The 18124-nt window shown below is 40.5% G+C and overlaps 1 long non-coding RNA gene across 1 annotated transcript; it reads left to right on the top strand.

Moving 5' to 3' along the window:
* The first annotated feature begins 14858 nt into the window (after nucleotides 1–14858).
* LOC138838929 (uncharacterized) lies at nucleotides 14859–17267 on the top strand. Its single transcript, XR_011375802.1, has 3 exons — nucleotides 14859–14973; nucleotides 15174–15228; nucleotides 17228–17267. It is a non-coding gene; the product is annotated as an uncharacterized lncRNA (long non-coding RNA).
* Nucleotides 17268–18124: the final 857 nt, after the last annotated feature.

Here is an 18124-nt window from a genome sequence, read left to right as displayed (position 1 = left end):
GGGTCATGGGACAGACTACTTACACTATGGGGCTACTATAGCCAAGGAGAGGTTAGGCATGTGTGCATGATGGATGGTGGGCCTGGGTTAAGGATCCTCCAGTAAATGCCAATTGATCAGGCACTTGGAATCCTGCACCTCTCTTAGCTTTAGTTAAATGTTCACTAGAGCAATTTACATTAATCTGCTTCCCTTGGCTAGACATCACCTCAGAGATAATGACTTCTTAGTTGTTCTTGCATCCCCTAAGGTGAGACCTAATGTAGAACCCAAGTGAATACTGCTTAAAGGCTGCCACTGTATCCTGCCCTGATTGCCATTCCAGTCCCCTCATGCAGTATTAATCCTCTATCTCCTTTGCTCTGTGAGAACTAAGGGGGCCAGGGACTACTTCTTAATGTCTTTATGTTCTTAGAACCTACAGGAGTAATCAAGGTTTGGGAGGCCACCCTGCATGCTTAGGGTATACAACTGAGAAGGGTGGTAGCTAGGCCCTCAGGGAGTTACTATACCTCTCCCAGCATCTACAATGACTTTTATTGGTATAAAGGATTCTATAAAAAGTTGGAATTTAAGCAGTAATTCCAGATATTCCCTCTGGGGTGAATTGATGAAAAGGTTATGTTAGAAGGTTTGTGTTTCAATTCTCCGCTCTGTGGCCTTGGGTAAAGCATAGAATGCGGTAACAATAATATCCATGATATCTACTTCATGAGGTTTTAATATTTTATATTTTTAGTGATATATGAGGCAATGTCTTACACAGGGAGTAATGCCTTCTACAGTGTGAATTTTCTCATTAAAAATATGCTGGGGTCATGTCTTCTGCTCGTTGGATTTCTCATTAAACTTAAAAATGAGATGGTGGCTCTCACTGGTACTTTTTGGGGGAGCCTTTCTATCTTGTCCCTGCTCTCTATCAGTCGGGTTCTTGAAGTTTCATCTATAATCAAGATATTTCTTTCCTGTATGGCTTAGCTCTGGGGGAGCCTGGCTTTTGCTTAGAATTCTGAGAATGGAGCCTTCAGACAGATGGCAGGGCAGGGGTGTACCTGTATCCTCAGTACTTCCTGGCAGAAGGGTCATCACATGACATCCCAAGAGCACTGTGAGTATGTGTTTGTTTATTCTTGGTTTTGAGGCTTCAGTGGGGTTATTATCTCATTATTTCCCGTTGGCTTCCTCACATTAATTTTGGCCTGATGCTTATACCTTCTAGGTCTCTGTTTTTACACACAGTATGTGGCTGGGAACCCCACAATGTCCTGAAAACATTTGCTTGGCCTGGCAGGGCCATCATTCTTTTTCTTTTTTTAAAGTGAAATAGAGCCTGACAGAACACCAGGGTAGAAGGCCTTTGGACCTCCGCATGTCAAAGTGTAGATTCTGAATGTTAATCTTGCTGTTGCTTCCTCCTTTCTTTTCTTTTTTGAGAATTTTTACTGTGTGGCTCACTGCTAAGGGCCAGTAGTTGTCTGTCTTCACAGTTAATTTGGAATCAGTTGAAAAGTGGATTTTTTTTTCTGGTTGTGGAGCTTGAACTCAGGACCTGGGCACTGTCCTTTAGCTTCTCTGTGCTCAAGTCTAGCACTCTACCACTTGAGCCACAGCACTACTTCTGGCCTTTTCTGTTTATGTGGTACTGAAGAATTGAACCCAGGGTTTCATGCATGCTAGGCAAGCACTCTACTGCTAAGCCACATTCCCAGCCCAGAAGTGGATTTCTTGCAATAAACAAGAGTCCAGAAACCTGGCTGAGCAACTATAGTAGTGTAGCATTGTGGGCAAGCTGGACAAGAATTTAAGAGAATCCCTAATTGGTTTGGCCAGTAACTATTTAGGATATGAATCTGCATTTCCTGTTCTGGATGTCAAATAGATGCTAAATGTTCTACAGGTCCCTATACAGAGTCCCACAGTGGCCTAGAGACAACACACAAATAACTGGCTATCAATGGGCTACCTTGTATCTCATTGTATCTTCAGGGGGTCATAGGCCTCCTTTGGGAAGTGGGTGTAAGCTGTGGTCCAGGTTCCCAAGGTTGTGGATCAACATAATAAACAGTAATCTGTAGTAGAGACTTCTTTCCAACCCTTCCACTGGACTCGTGTTGAGAGCCATCACATGCAAAATGGATCACAAGGGTCATTTCTTTATTAGCTTTTGGTCATGTTTGTGTACTTTGAATAGCATTTGGTGAAATCCCAAAGTCATCAGATACAGGAAGCACCAGGTCCCTCTGCACTGAGGCAAAGTTAACATGGCTATAAACATTTGATATGGCTCTTTTTCTACTGTTACTCGGTCTCACATTACTGTGTTAGGAGATCCGGACTGTGCAGCTGGGTGACAGATGGAAGGACCAGGAACAGGAAGAGACCATTAGGAGTTGTGTGTGTTTGAAAGAGCACCAGCTTTGAAATCGGATAGAGCAAGCCTTTGTCCCACAACTGACCTGATTGCTCAGAAACCTTACTTTTGCCATCTGCAAAATGGGATCGATGCAAGGGAAATGTCGGCAAGGTAAAGATTCATTAAATAATGTGTGTAAGTAGTTTCCCTGAATGCCCCACCAGGAATATTGTTAAGTGTTGGCACTTGGGCTTTGTGCAGCTTCTTGTCTTTTTTTTTTCATACTTTAAAGAGTTCATGCTTTGCAATTCAGAGAAAATACTGATATCCCTTTACAAAGAATTTTGTGCATCTAAGCACATAAGCACATAAGCACACATGTACCTATTCAAGATGGCAGACAGTTTGTGTGGGTTTCTGGACTTACCTCTGTTTCTTTCCCAGAGATGGCTGTGATCAGATCTTCCCGTCAAAGGAGACATTGGCTGTGTGCAAAAGTTTGGCATGACTGGAATAGGTGAAGCCAACAGATCTGTGTAAGGACTATGCCTGAGCCTTGCTGTATTCACATGTGTATGAACTGAGATCTGCACATACAGGTAGAATTCAGGAAATCACCATTGCCAAGTACTTCCTTCACATACCAAAGTTAAAGGAAATCCAAGGGGGATAATTAAAAATTTAAAAATACTTGAAAAAGTATGAATCTTACATAGAAGTTTCAAATCAACACAACACAACAGTTTATGAGAATAATGCATCTTGATCAATGTTACCCCTTCCATCATTCTCCCCATCTCTCCCAACCATATTCATTTCTCTAGGATAATTAAAATCTTGAAACAGATGAATGGTTCTGATATTTATCTATCATTTCTCCTATTCCTCTCTCTTTATCTACCTATCATCTAGCTACCCACCCCTTTATCTATTATAAAAATGGATTTATATGAATAATAAATACAATTAATATATACTATATTATATATAAATACTTTATATATTACTATATATTATATATTATGTGTTATGTACCCAATAAATGATGTATTATTTACTTTTATATATTATATATAAATATGGCATTTATATGTAAGTCCATTTATTATAAATAATAATAAAGACTTCATGTTTAGAAGGATATTTATATGGGATTACATTTACATAGGATTCTTTTCTCACCATACTAGAGATTCAAAGCTAATTATTCTCTATTCATTTGTGCACTTGTTCATAGTCCAGCTATTCATCTGCCCATTCACTAATCCATTCTCACCTATTGCATTTAAGGTACTATGAAGACAAAAAGGTTGGAAGCCTCATAGTTGTCTTTAAAATGAATGTACTTCATTTTTGGTTTTAGAGTCTGATTGACAGTATTGGGTTTATAGTTCCGCTCTTCATTTGTTAAATGAGGGGATTCTGTAGATTGTTTACTTAGTGAAACACTGATTTCCTTATAAAAAAAGTGAAGATAACTCAGAAATAATTGTTTCAGAGAATATAGAACCAAAGGGAAGAATATATAATCACTGGATAGGAGTACTAGTGTTGATATTTTGGTATATGACATTCTAGGTATATGTAGGTTTATGGACATTGTTTTTAAATCGAAAGTGAAGTCATCTGGTTGCTGGTGGCTCACACCTGTAATCTTAACTACTCAGGAGACTGAGGTCTGAGGGTCACAGTTCAAAGCCAGGATAGGCAGTAAAGTCTATGAGACTCGGGTCTTCAGTTAATCACCAAAAGCTAGAAGTGGAGTGTTGATTCAAGGGTACAGCACTAGCCTTGAGCAAAAAAACAAACAAACAAAAACCAAGTCAGGGACAGTATCCAGGCCCTAAGTTCAATCCTCAGGACAGTTACGGACACACATATATACGCACACACACACACACACACACACACACACACACACACACACACACACACACACACACACAATGGAGTTGTTCTCTCTCTAATACTTAGAACAGGCTTGTTTCATGTTGGTTCCCCCCAGGCTGTGCCATTAAAATTTCTGTAATCTTGCATTTAAAAAAGAAGGAAGGGGCTGGGAAGGTGGCTCAGTGGTAGAGTGCTAGCCTTGAACTGAAGAGCTGAGGGACAGCACCCAGGCCCAGAGTTCAGGCCCCACAACTGGACTCCCCCCTCCCCCCCCCCGCCGAAAAAAAAAAGGAAAAAAGTGAAAATAAAAATTTCCTCATATGATGAGCAAATGTTATCATACAGGTGAAGTGTTTTGTCTTGATTTGGGCATGTAAAAAATCCCTGTGAAAGTAACTGACATATAATGTGGTAATAATAAATGCTCCTTAAATAGAATGCAACTGCATAATTGGTCAAGGAATGAAGAAAAAGCACCTCTGAAATGTTTCAGTATTGCCTAATTTACAAAAATATAATGTACTCCCAACTCCCAAGCACATACTTTGTGCCTGAATATGTGTCTATGCTTTGGAGCATGTGTGTGCTGTATGTGAATGCATGTATACATGTATACATACATGTAAATCAAGGAATCCTTGTACCATGGGACTATATGCTTGTAGGTGATAAATTATCTACCTACTTAGATTCTCAAGAAGGGATTTTCAGAATTATTTTCTTCCTCCTAACACTGGCTTATAATATATAAAGCATTTGGGAATATATATTTCAGTAATAGACTTTATATGGTCTCTCCTATTAGTAGAATCTGTCTTCGTTGATTTATTCTTTGTAAAGAATCTTGTCCTTTGTGTCTAGAAAGCCAATGATATGGCTACTGACAATTTATTCCACTCAGCTATTACTTGGGTGTTTCTTCTTAATATTCTTATTTCTCAAATGTGCTTCTTATCACAGTTTAATTTGGACTCTCTACATGCACCTTATAAAGTCATTAAAAAAACCCCCTTAGTAGTCAGACAAATAAGGAAAAAGATTTGGCTTTCTGAAAGTGTAGGGAAGATTTTAATGTCTTGATAGAGGAAATGCTTGGAGGGCTTCTGTCTGTAATTGGAAACTGTTTTGTCCTGGTAAAATTGTTAGTAGATGAGAACTCTGACTCTCATACCAAATATTCCATTTATCCTTACCAGGATTATTCTGACAGATATTTTTTCTCAAGTATCTTTGAAGCCGATCCTAAAGGCATATCTAGAGAATTATTTAATAACATCTTGAAGCACAGAAAAAGAAGATGATAAAAGAAAAGAAACATACCAAATGAACTGAATGAGCCTGGGACATTACATTGCAGACTCTGACCAGGATCAGGTCGTGGTGCTGTCAGCCCAGCTGTAGGGCAAAGGATTAACAAAAATAAGCCAGGAAGGAGACCACCCAGGTTGAGATGTTCATTTTTGTTTTACAATGTAGAGAGTAATGGAAATCCAAATTAATTTTTAGGAGAGCATCCAGGCTTTTGTGTAAGTGAATAAACACTAGGTCAGAAGAACCGTACGAAACCAACAGCCATAATCTGATTCTGCACCCAGGCTCACAGTGTGTGTGTGTGTGTGTGTGTGTGTGTGTGTGTGTGTGTGTGTGTGTGTGTGTGTGTGTGTGTGTGTGTGTGTGTGTGTGTGTGTGTGTGTGTGTGTGTGTGTGTGTGTGTGTGTGTGTGTTCCCCTGACTCCACAGCAAATCAACTGGACATAGAGCTGAAGACCAGGGAGTCCGGAATGGCATCTGTCTGTTAGGTCTCACTGATCACAAAGTACTAGTGACTGTCCTTTTAAGTCAGAGATGAGAGGGAAGACGGCCTGAATATAGGCCAAGGGAAGTGTGGTTGTGTCCCAAGCATCATTGGCAACTTAAGGAACAGCAATCCTTTGGTGTCTTGTGTGGAAATGAAGTCAAAGGGGATACTGTGAATACATGCATGGAGCCTCTATGTATGAATGAGCAAAAATGATCCCAAATGCCCTGTTTGGAATTCACTTATGTTCATAGGGAAGAAGGATTAGGGTGAATTTATGCAGTGGAATAATACAGTGATAACAGTGAGGCAAGTAGAGATGTACATATTAATGTGGGTACTTTTCAACTACACAGGGTTGAGCAAAGGAGTGACTATAAAAGCTACATGTGAAGTTTAAGAAAATAGAAAACAACATGTGTGTTATATATCCAGTTGTACTTACATGCATGCAAATTGGGTAGAAATCTTTTCAAACACATGAGACTAGTAAAAGCCAAATTCAGTTTAGTTGTTATATCTGGGAAGCTTGGGGAAGGGTGTGAGTGGGAAACAGATATATGAGGTGACAATTGTGTTAATGTTGTATTCTTTTTGTGTGAGTGAGTGTGTGTGTGTGTGTGTGTGTGTGTGTGTGTGTGTGTGTGTGCGTGCACGCGTGCACGTGTGCCAGTACTGGGCCTTGGAGTCTCAATTGACATTTTTTGCTCAAGGCTCCTTTTAGCTTTTTGCTGTGAGACAATGGTCTCACAGATTTATTTTACCCTGGTTACCTCTGAACAGTAATCCTCAGATCTCTGCCTCCTGAGTAGCTAGCTAGGATTATAGGTATGAGCTACCAGTGTCTGGCAAATGTTTTATTCTTTAAGGGTAGCTACATAGGTATTACTTTGTAGTTCTTTTGGTAAGTCTGGCATATTTCATATTCTTATCCACTCCTTCTTATATATTCAGATTGTATTAAGAATCAATGAAGAGTCTTTGCTTGGGAAAGAAAATAGGTATTGGAGTGTTACCAAGAGCAATAAAGTGATGTAGCATTTTGTAAGAGTAGATGTTGACTATATATATGTTATACGGAAATTAGTGAAGGTTGTGGAAGCAAACAGACTTAGAAAGTAATAGAGATAGTATATGTGATTGAAGGGACCTGGGAAGAAGAAAGTTGGGAGCTAGTGATGTGGGGAAAATAGCCATTTGGGAAATGAGGCAGAGCGGGAGGCTCAGCGAGGTGGATGCTGAGTGCTGCTCTGAAAACCAGCCGAGTGTCTCACTTTCTAAGTTCCAGAGCGTTCACTGGGGAATCCCAGCGGTCGCACAGTCACTCTTTAGAGGCTGCCCGTTTGTAATGCCTTCAATTGTTTCTTAAAATATTGTTTGTGCAAAAAGAAGGGGAGAAAGGAAAAAGCATGTGAAAGTTTATCTGACAAGAAAGCGATTATCAGTCAGACTGGGCATGGTGGCTCATGCATGGAATCCCAGAACATAGGTGGTCAAGGCAGGCAGGAGGAGTATGCTTAAGTTTGAAGCATCCTGGGTTTCATACTGAGACCCTGTGTCGAAAAACAACAACAGAACAACAAACACACAAATGAACAAAAATCCCCAACCCACCAAACCTACCTAAAATCTGAGTCTGTTAGTGAGTCTGTTAGTCCTGGAGTTCATCATGTGATTTTTATTTTGTCTTCTATATTTTTCCTGTCACCTGCAAGGTGACAGGTCATTTTGATAAGCATGTGATCAGTATTCTGGTTAGTGATTGGTTTTATATTAGTGCTGGCACACAATATGTTTTTGAAATCATGTCATATATCCTCATTAAAATAATAATTATTTTTTTTGCTTTGAGTGTTTTATTCTCCTGGACTCTTAGAGCACAAGTTGGGCTTTTAGCCTTAGTAAGCAGGAAAATATTCATTACATATTTTTAATGGAAAAAAAAGGTATTTCATTAAGAAGTTTGAAAATGTTTTAAACTTACTTGAAATGAGTTACTCAATGAAGTGTGTTGTGCCTTGGCTCTGTGGCTAATGCTCAGTGGACACTGTGAATAAATCAGACAAATTCATTTTTAACTGCTTACTGGGAGCTTGTGGTCATCTTTGAGTCATTTTAACCATTTGGACCAAACTTTACTGAACGCTATGGAACTAATCAGGTGGAATAGAGTTTAGCTCTCCTTCATTACTTTAGTTGTGGTAGTTTGAGCCCCGTGCTAAGGAGGCTTTTTTCTTTCTTTTCTGTCTGTGGTTTTTACTTTGTTGTTTTATTGATTTAAAAAATTAGTTTTAGTTTATCTTCTTTCTCCTTCATGGCCAAAATGTCTAAAGATAGTTTCAAAGAAGGTAATGCAAAATAGCAAGAAATCATTCTGCCTGTTAATGGCTTGGGCATTTTGCTTGCTAGGTTGAAAGGATTTGTGGGGGAAATGAAATTCTCTCTCCCAATGCCATTGTTTAGTTTTCATTCTATTTCAGTTGGAGGATGAAATGGGTGGATTTGTTTCCAACCACTCCAACTCTTTGATTCCAGATAGAGTCATCTTTAACAGGTTTTCTATCCTGCTTTAGTGCAAGGCTATATTAAGAAATCCCTTTGGGCCGGGCACCAGTGGCGCATGTCTGTTAATCTAGCTCCTCAGGAGGCTGAGATCTGAGGATCATGACTCAAAGCCAGCTTGGGCAGAAAGTCCCCAAGAGACTCATTCCCAATTAACCACTCAAAAACCGAAAGTGATACTGTGGCTCAGGTAGTAGAGTGCTAGCTTTGGGCAGAAAGAGGCTCAGGGACAGTGCCCAGCCTTGAGTTCAAGCCCCACAACAGACCAAAAATATCCCTTTGGGTTGTGAGAAAGCATATAGCATCATTACAGCCACCAAACCATATGTCTCAGTATTCCTAGGATAATCTGACTTTTCAGATAAGGGCAGTTCCTTTTGTATGTACCAATACAGAGTCTGATAAAGCCTCTGTTTGTACAGAGGTGAAATCACACACACACACACACACACACACACACACACACACACACATATGCGTGTGCGCGTGAACAGTCATCTTTCACTTGCCATAGGAGTTGGTTCTAGGACTCCTTGAAGGATACTGACATCTGAGGATGAACAAACTCATATAGAAAATGGCATAGTATTTACATATAACCTATATTCATTCTCTCCTTTAGTCTAGCATCTCTAGATTGCTGCTTGTAATACCTAATACAATGCAAATGCCACATAAACTGTTGCTATTCCATACTGTTTAATATCAACAAGGACAACATTTGTGTATTCCGTACAGCTCCAATTTTTTTCTGAATAGTTTTGAACCATGGTTGTTGAAACTGTGGATGTGGAGCCCACAGGTATGAAAAATGGACACACACACAAACATAAACATGTATGTCCCTCCCCCACGGTATAACCTCTGTTTTCACTGTATTTGATGTTGGTATAATTTGTGGAGGGGAAGAGAAAAACAAATCATTTAACTAGGGATACAGGTGGACCCATTGCAACAATGAGATGTACAAGTCGTTATGTTGAAAAATGAACTTTACAGCTTTGGTGCGGGGTGGGGAGGAGGGTTGGGTGGGGGGAGGGGGGGAGTATGGGAAGTGATGGGAAGGGGAAACAAAGAGGAGGCAACAATGCTTGATAAGAAATATACTCGTTATCTTGCCTATGTAATTGTAACTCCTCTGTATGGTATTCTCACAATAAAACAAAAACAGAAACAAAAAAAACCACATATATCTGTGCATATATGTATACATATTCATACATTTATATGTGTATGCAAGGTTCTATTTGTGCAGGGGTGAAATCACATACATGCATGCATGCGTGCGAGCATGCGTGTGTGTGTGTGTGTGTGTGTGTGTGTGTGTGTGTGTGTGTGTGTGTGTGGTCCTAACTAGCTGAGTGACCTTGGAGAAGTCACCATCCATCTCTGGGCCTCATCATTTCACCTTTCTGGCTCTTGGCAGGGCCTCAGGCACTAGGCTGCAGACAGATAATACCAGACCTTTTCTGAATTCTCAGCCTTTTGTCCTTAGTTCTCCCTCTGTGTGGAAAGGTCATGACCTTGTCTGTCATGTGTGTGTACTTCCTTATTTCTTGTCTTGCAAGAGTCTTTTCGACTACCTGTGTATCTCTCTCACTGAACTGCAAGGGTCTTGAGGGCTGGGATGTGACTCCAGATTCATTAGTTTCTACTGTTTAAGTGTTGGGCAAGAATATAATAGGAAAAAAATAACTGGAAGGAAAATCATTAAAAAGTTAGGTAATAATAAAAATAAACACTTTTTTCTGGGTGCCAGTGGCTCAGGCCTATAATCTTTGTTTTTAGGAGGCTGAGATATGGAGGATGGAAGTTTAAGGTCAGCGGGGGGTGGGGGTGGAGGTGGAAGTCTGCAAAACTACAACTCAGAACTGAGATGGAGGTGTGGCTCAAGTGGGAGAGTGTTAGCTCAACAGTCAAGCTGAGCAAGCATGAGACACTGAGTTCAAACTTCAGTGAGGAAAAAAAAAGAGAAAGGAATACTTTTCATTTTTAACCACAAATAGCTATTGCTTGGAGAGTCAGAAACATAAGAACGAGTGAATTTTTCTTTTCTTTTCTTTTTGTAGGTTGTGGGGCTTGAACTCTTGGCCTGGGTGCTGTCCCTGAGCTCTTTAACTCAACGAAAGCACTCTACCACTTGAGCCACTTGGTTTTAATTGGAGATAAGAGTCTCACGGACTTTCCTGCCTGGGCTGGCTTTGAACTGCAATCCTCAGATCTCAGTCTCCTAAGTAGCTAGGATTACAGGCGTGAACCATTGGTGCCTGGTGGGTCTTTCTTTCTTTCTTTCTTTCTTTCTTTCTTTCTTTCTTTCTTTCTTTCTTTCTTTCTTTCTTTCTTTCTTTCTTTCTTTTCCTTCCTTCCTTCCTTCCTTCCTTCCTTCTTTCCTTCCTTCCTTCCTTCCTTCCTTTCTTTCTTTCTTTCTTTCTTTCTTTCTTTCTTTCTTTTTTTCTTTTTTGAGTATTCGGGATCAGTGAGGATATGAGGAGGAGGTTATGTAGAATTCTGTCCAAAAGCTTATTATAGATTCTCTGCCTTCGCTTTCAAAGAGCTAGAGTAGCTGGCTTAGAGAAGCTTGGGGCATGCTACATGACAGGCAGCCATGTGGGTCTCAGAGATTGAGATGGGGTCTTCCTTGGGCTATTTCTTTCCAAGGTTTGGTTAGAACTGAGTTACCATAATTAAACATGGACCCACAGTTACATAGGATGGTCATACACTGAAAGTCCTGGCAGCTGGAAGGCAATCAGTTATCTTGACTCTGTCCTCCTTTAGGTCAGCCAAGCTCTGTGCTAGATGTGAAAGTGATTTGGAGGAGGCAGGATGTGTGTGGTTTGTATCTTTTAAGAGTTTATATTTTAGCTAGACTAATAATCTGTGGCATCAAAAGCTAACCAACATCACAAGCCAGTAAGTATTTAGGCTTCAAATGAATGAAAAAGACTGAATGGATCAAGCACTTTCTAGTTTAGAGAGGAAATAGAAGGACTAAGAGAAGGCGGTGTCTTAAGCCAGATGGAGTGACTCATCCCTGTAATACCAGTTACTTGGGAGGCAGAGATAGGAGGACTACAGTTTGGTGGCAGCCCCAGACAAAGTTAATGAGACTCTATCTAAAAAATGAACACAAAGCAGAAGGACTGGGGATGTAGCTCGAGTGACAGAATGCTTGTGTAGCAGGTGTGAGACCCTGAGTTTCAATCTCTAGTATCCAAAACAAGGGGGTGCTTTGAGATAATTGGGCTCAACATTTCCAACAGTGGAGAAGAAGACGCAGGCCCTGTAGGAAAGGAGCAGCTTCAAGAAAGGTATGGTAGTGAGATTAAGTTCAACTTGCATGAGAGTGGAAGGTACTGAATTTAGCAGATTGGAATTAGAATGAGGAGGGAGGGGAAGGTCAGGTCCAGAAAGGATATGAGAACAGGACAGAGGGGAAACCCTGAAGTGGGAAGTATTATGGGAACAATGGTGTGTCTTTCTTGGAGTCGGTGGTGAATTGTAATTGCCGTGGCCACAGGTCCTTCCCATGCATTGGAAATTAATGTGACTATAGTCAAAACCACCAGCTTTGGGTTATGCAACTAAGGTTTGATTCTTTTTTTTTTTAAATTTAAATTTTATTGTAAAGATGATGTACAGAGGGGTTATAGTTACATAAGTCAGGTAATGAGTGCATTTCTTTTAGAACAGTGTTACCCCCTCCCTCATTTTCTCCCACTTTCCCCCCTTCCCGGTTCCCCTCCTCCCTAAAGTTCATTTCTAACATAGTGTCTAGTAAGTATCGCTGTTGAATTGGTTCACCCTTTGTATCACCGTTTCTGTAATTGCTCTTCTCTTCCCTGTATCAGATAAACTTATATACAAGCAGAATTCTTCTTAGGTGAAAGATGATAATCTAGAAAAAGTAACATTGATCAAGATATATTGTATTCATAAACTGCTTTGTTAAATGGCAGCTCCTTTGTACAACTCTTAAAAGATAATTTAAACATGCAGAAAAAGGAAAAAGAAACAAGTGTTTAGTACGATGTCTGGCTCATTGAATGACCCTAATAAACAGCTTTTATGTTAAAATTAAAATTAATATTGATTTCATCCCTATGGTAAAAATGGCAGTAATTTTGAAAAGCCCAAACTTAAGGAGTGAACTTGAGACTAGAGGTCTTTGTGCCAAAGTCTCATTCCAATCACACAACTTGGCCCTAGGTACCGTCCCTTTGCTTACATGAAATATTTATGTTGGTGGATAATTCAACTATCATGTTTGTTCATTATCTCCCTATGCTTGGTGAAGAAGATTAGTCTGTTTATCTTACATTGCAGAAGACACACATAGGTATAAACACATTGACCTTCAGTTACAGCTCTTCTGTTAATATTTGCCATGGTCATCAGGCAGGCTTCTCTGGGGTACGGGGAGGAAGGGTAGGGAAGGGGTATATCAGCAACAGTCAGGCAATTCTAAAATGTGAAGATGGTAGTTGGAAATTAAAGGGATTAGGGGATTTCTGCTCAGCTAAATTTAAGATGCAATCCTTGAAAATCTTTGAAGAAAATTAGGAATGACTAGCATGGCTAAGAAAAGAGCACCAGCAAAAAGAACCAAACACAAAACCTCTCTCTCTCCCTCTCCCCCCTCTATCTCCCCCTCTCTCTCTTCTTTTTTCTCATCTGAGACTGGGACTTGAGTTAGATACTTGGAGCTTTTGCTCATTGGCTTCCACTCCATCCCGCATATAACATAACTTTAAAGAAGAACCTTACCCTAGAATGCTAATCATTCCTTTGGATAGTATAGTTTACATTATCTTTAACATAATTACTTTTGAAAGGAATGCTATTTGAGAAAACTTATCAAGAGACCTCTTAGTCAATAGACAATGTCAACAAGGTCATTTATTTGAGACAAATACTATTTATTTATTTATTTTTATTGTGAAAATGCCATACAGAGGGGTTACAATTACATGGGCAAGTACATTTCTTATCAAGCATTGTTGTCTCCTCCTTTGTTTCCTTTTCTCATCCTTTCCCATCTCCCCCCCCCCCCCACCAAAGTTGTAAAGTTCGTTTTTCGACATAACGTCTTGTACATCTCATTGTTGCAATGGGTCCACCTGTATCCCTATTTAAATGATTTGTTTTTTCCCTTCCCCTCCACAAATTATGCCAACATCACATACAGTAAAAGCAGGGGTTATACCGTGGGGAAGGGACATATAAAGCAACATAGAAATCATCTTATAAATATGTTAGAAACAATCACAAGAAAGAAAAAAACATTTGGATACTTATGTTGGGGTTCATTTCACCTAACATCAACTTATCTGACCTTTTCTGCTTGTCTCGGGCATATACTAGTTTTGAGGCAAATACTTTTGAGGCAGGATTGTGATCCAATGCTAGCCTGGACAAACAAAAGCAAGCAACCACATCTGAAAAACACAAAGCAAATGGACTGGAGATGCAGTTCTATTGGTAGAGTTCTTGCCTAGCAAGAAAGAGGCCTTAAATCCAATCCCTAGTACTTTTTTTTTTTAAAGACAAAATCTCCAATCTTGGCAGCCACCTGGCATTCATATTTACCAGATATACGTGACTCTCAGTTGATAACAATGGTAAGTTGAACAAGTCCCCTGGGGATGTGACATGTGGTGAGTCAGGGACACAGAGGCTGGATCCAGCTATTGTTTTTGTTTTTTGTTTTGTTGTTGTTGTTGTTAGGTTTTCACGGGGCTCCAGCTGGACCATCAATGGGTTCATGTGTAAGATGGTGGTGCCCTGTGCTCCAGAGTGGCAGGAAAGGCCTGCAAAAGAAGGAGGAAAGCACCAAACTCAGAAAGGTCTGGCCTTTCTCAAGGCTGTGAGGCTTTAGGTTTAAATATCAGACCTGTCCTCTACATGAGGGTTAGTCCTTTTTAAACCATGCAAAGCTCCAGGTGATCAAAATGCTAACACTTTTGGGGTTAAACTCCTGCATCTTTTTCACTACCCTTTATAGGGCTTTTACCCAACTTGAGAAAGGAACCACTTTCTCTCCTTACAGAAAGAAACATGTAACACAGGTCTGAGCCTTTTTGCCTTTGGCCCAAAGGCTGTGTAATGTTTGTTTGCTTGTTCTGGCAGATATCAAAGTCAGCACTTGAGTTTACCATGAGAATAAAATAAAACCAAGAAACAGAAAGATGGATCAAGATGCATTGTATTCATAAATGCTTTGTTAAATGTCAATCCCTTGTACATCCACGTAAAGATATTTTAAAAAAGGAAACAGAGAAAGACATATTCCTACAGCATAATTTGAATGCCTGGGTCTACCTATGTCTGAAGATGGATATAGATTTCATTTTGTTGTTACATGAACCAGGTAAGTTCTTTTTGGTGTGAGCCATTATGAACTGTCAATTTTGTTATTTGCAACCTAAATAACCTAACCAAAAAAGCTTACCAAAAGTTGCATACTTAAGTTTACGAACTTATACCTTCTTGATGATTGCACCTTTGTGTATTGTCTCTGGCTTGCCAGCTTGTCACTCACCCAGGATTTGTGGCAATCTTTTGTAACAGGGCAGGACTCTCCAATTTCCAACACCTATGGCTTTGCACATTCAGACTTTAAGGGGTAAGTCAGAGTTTTCTACAGTTTTCCAAATAACTTGTATTTTTCTTATTTGTATTCTGTCACATTGAGAATGGCCCCAGCAAATAGTAACCCTCTAGATTTATCAAAAGGAGTTGAAATCACCTGTTGGAATGGAAGGCAAATGTGTTCTGTACATTGCTTTTGGGGATTAAAAAATTTCAGGAGAATATTAAGACCTCTGAAATAAAAAATTTAGTAGTTGCCAGGATCCTATAGTACTTCTGGTGGAATCTCTGTTTTCAAAAGAAGAAAGATTATGAGAGATACAGAAGGCTTGCTAAGATCTCATTGCTGATGTATTGGTAGGCTGCTATCAGTACAAAGCAAGAGGGGAAGAGAGAAATTCCTTCTAACGACCTCATAGAGGACAGAGTCCACACCAGTCCATTTACTCACTAGATTAGCTCTCCTTGAAACTATCAGACTCCTAACTGAAGCAGCAAAAGAAGATATTATTGGTTTCACAGATGAAAAGTTGGGAAGTGTGGTCTAGCTTCTGGTGAGGCTGAAGCCAGAAACATGTAATTGCATCATAAAGACAAATTACATCTGTCTGCCTGTCACTCCCCTGTACTAATTGTACTGCTTTCTTCTGTGCTTGCTAGCTTTTATTTTCTAACAGGTTCTATCCACAGGATGGTTCTGATTTCTGTGAGATTTTTATCCTGCTGTTTATTAATTGCAGTTGATAAAGAGCTTATGTTTCCCAATCATTCCACCAGAATCCTAGTACTTATGATGAAAGGTGACCCCCCCCTGAACCTGTCAGTGTGGCCAGAAGGAAGAAAGTGCTGATAGCATCATGGGCCCTTGGAGCTAGCTGGTTGGATGCTGAGAGTAGAGATGATATTGTCTACTCCCCCAAGAAGGGCCTGGGGGAGGCAGGAGCTGTTGCTACAGGAGTTGAGTCAGGGCCAGTAATGGCACTTGATATTTGGCCTATAGATTGCACTGACATTCTTGCCACCCAGGCTCTGAAGTTTTTATTCAACTTGGAGGAATGGGAACAGTCTGGCCAATTTGGGGGGCTTGCCTCTGCAAATACCCCTTCTTGAGTGCTCATTCAGTTCTCTAGTTGTGATAGGGCACTGGGCCAAGCATATCTCAGCCAAATATCTGTATTGTTGGTGGCGTGATTGTGACTTCCTGTCTTCCGATTTAGTTTGCTGCCTTGCTTTTCACTGTCTGGGTCATTTGATATTACATCTGGCGTTTCCTGTTTTTTAAGCCTCTGACTCAAGTCATCCGACTATAAAAACCCGGGGTCAACTTCTTCATGAGTGATGCTGTCTGTAGTCACTTGTTTTTGTATACTAATTGCCACTTGCGTAAGGAAAGCTGTCAGGTGTCTGTTGGTTTTCTCAGCTTCAGACACTTCCCTATTTATAAATTTTTGTTTTTCAGACAGTGGGACTTTCTCCTCCTGGTGTTGTGGACGTGGATAGGGCTGAGTGACCACGGTCCCCACCTCCACCCACAATTCTGCAGTGGTGTTCTCTCTGGGCCACAGCCCCCACGAGTCTCAGAATAAGGCAACTGCAGACACATCCCCTCCTCTTACCTTTCTCTTCACTTCAAAGCACTCAGTTCTCACGACTGTCAGGCAGGCCAGAAGTTGCTAAGGGTGCATTTTCTTTCTCTCACCGAAAACACGAGGGTCATTTTTGCCTTCAATTTTCACTTCACTTAACCATCTTTCTCACAAAAGAGCCTGATTTTGAAGGAAGGGCTAAAACCTTATTCATTCCCCTAATTAGAACATTTTTGAGCTACTTCCTGGCCTCTGGAGACAGAGGCTTTGCTGGACTGAGCTGATCCAGACTTACTTATTTCCTTTATAGGCAAAATGGTAGGTTGGATTCAGAGAATCTTCTGACATAGTGAGAGTAGATTTGCTTCATCTAAAGGCAACGGCAACTTAGGAGGTGACAGGAGTGTCAACTAAAAAGCACTTGAGATTGTCCTTCTATTTTTCCAGGTGCTGCGTTTGCAGGATGAAATGTTTGGTGAGACACGGCAGCTGTGAGGCCTGGAACACCATGGTATTCTTGCTCCATGTCATCTTCCCAGGCTGGCTAGAGCTAGACTTCACTACTGGAGGAAGGGCTCTGATTGTTCTGCTTCATAGAGGCAGAGAAATGGAGACTATTCCCCCCCCCCCCATTCAATATTCTCCTCCACCATTGAGTCTGTCCAAATGCGTGGACCTCCAGTGTTTCTGCCAACATCAGCCCAAGCATTGGGAAAACGTTCTTTTGTTTCTGAATCTTCCTTCACTTGCATTCTATGTGGGTGATGAGGAAGGAGGGTCGTTTGGCGGTCTACCTGACTCATCCTGGAAATCTATGTATGTGTCCAGGTGCGAGATGGTCATGTTTAACAACACTCTGAACTCAGTCTTTTACATTCCCCCACCAAAACAAGGATCTACCTTACCCAATGAGAGAGAGGCAGTATTATTTCATGTTATGACTTAAAACACGAAATGCTGGCAAAATCCCAAGTCAAAAAATCCCCTGTGTAGTCTGTGTAGTGCTTTGAGTGGCTTCATTTCGTCTCTGAAGCCATCCCATGGGATCAAGAGAGAAGACAAGCATCAATGATGGGTGGGAGCATCCAGACGGGGAGAGGGCAGGGAACGGCTTCCCATTCCCACCTTGGATCTGAGAGTTGACTAAAAAAAACGGAAACCAATCAGCCAACCAACCAACAAACACAAACACACAAATAACAGAAAATAGTCTTTTACTGAAACAAATGGTCACATGTAACTGGAGGTGCTAGAAGAGCAGTTAGGGCTATCATAACATAAAGAAGACTTCTAGGAAGATACAGAAGATGTCTGGAGTCTCCTCAGCTCCTGCTTCTGTATGGA

Source organism: Dipodomys merriami, unplaced genomic scaffold, assembly GCF_024711535.1.
Source record: "Dipodomys merriami isolate MVZ:Mamm:240054 unplaced genomic scaffold, mDipMer1.0.p SCAF_1, whole genome shotgun sequence".
NCBI lineage: Eukaryota > Metazoa > Chordata > Mammalia > Rodentia > Heteromyidae > Dipodomys > Dipodomys merriami.
This window is presented reverse-complemented; position numbering and strand designations above follow the sequence as displayed.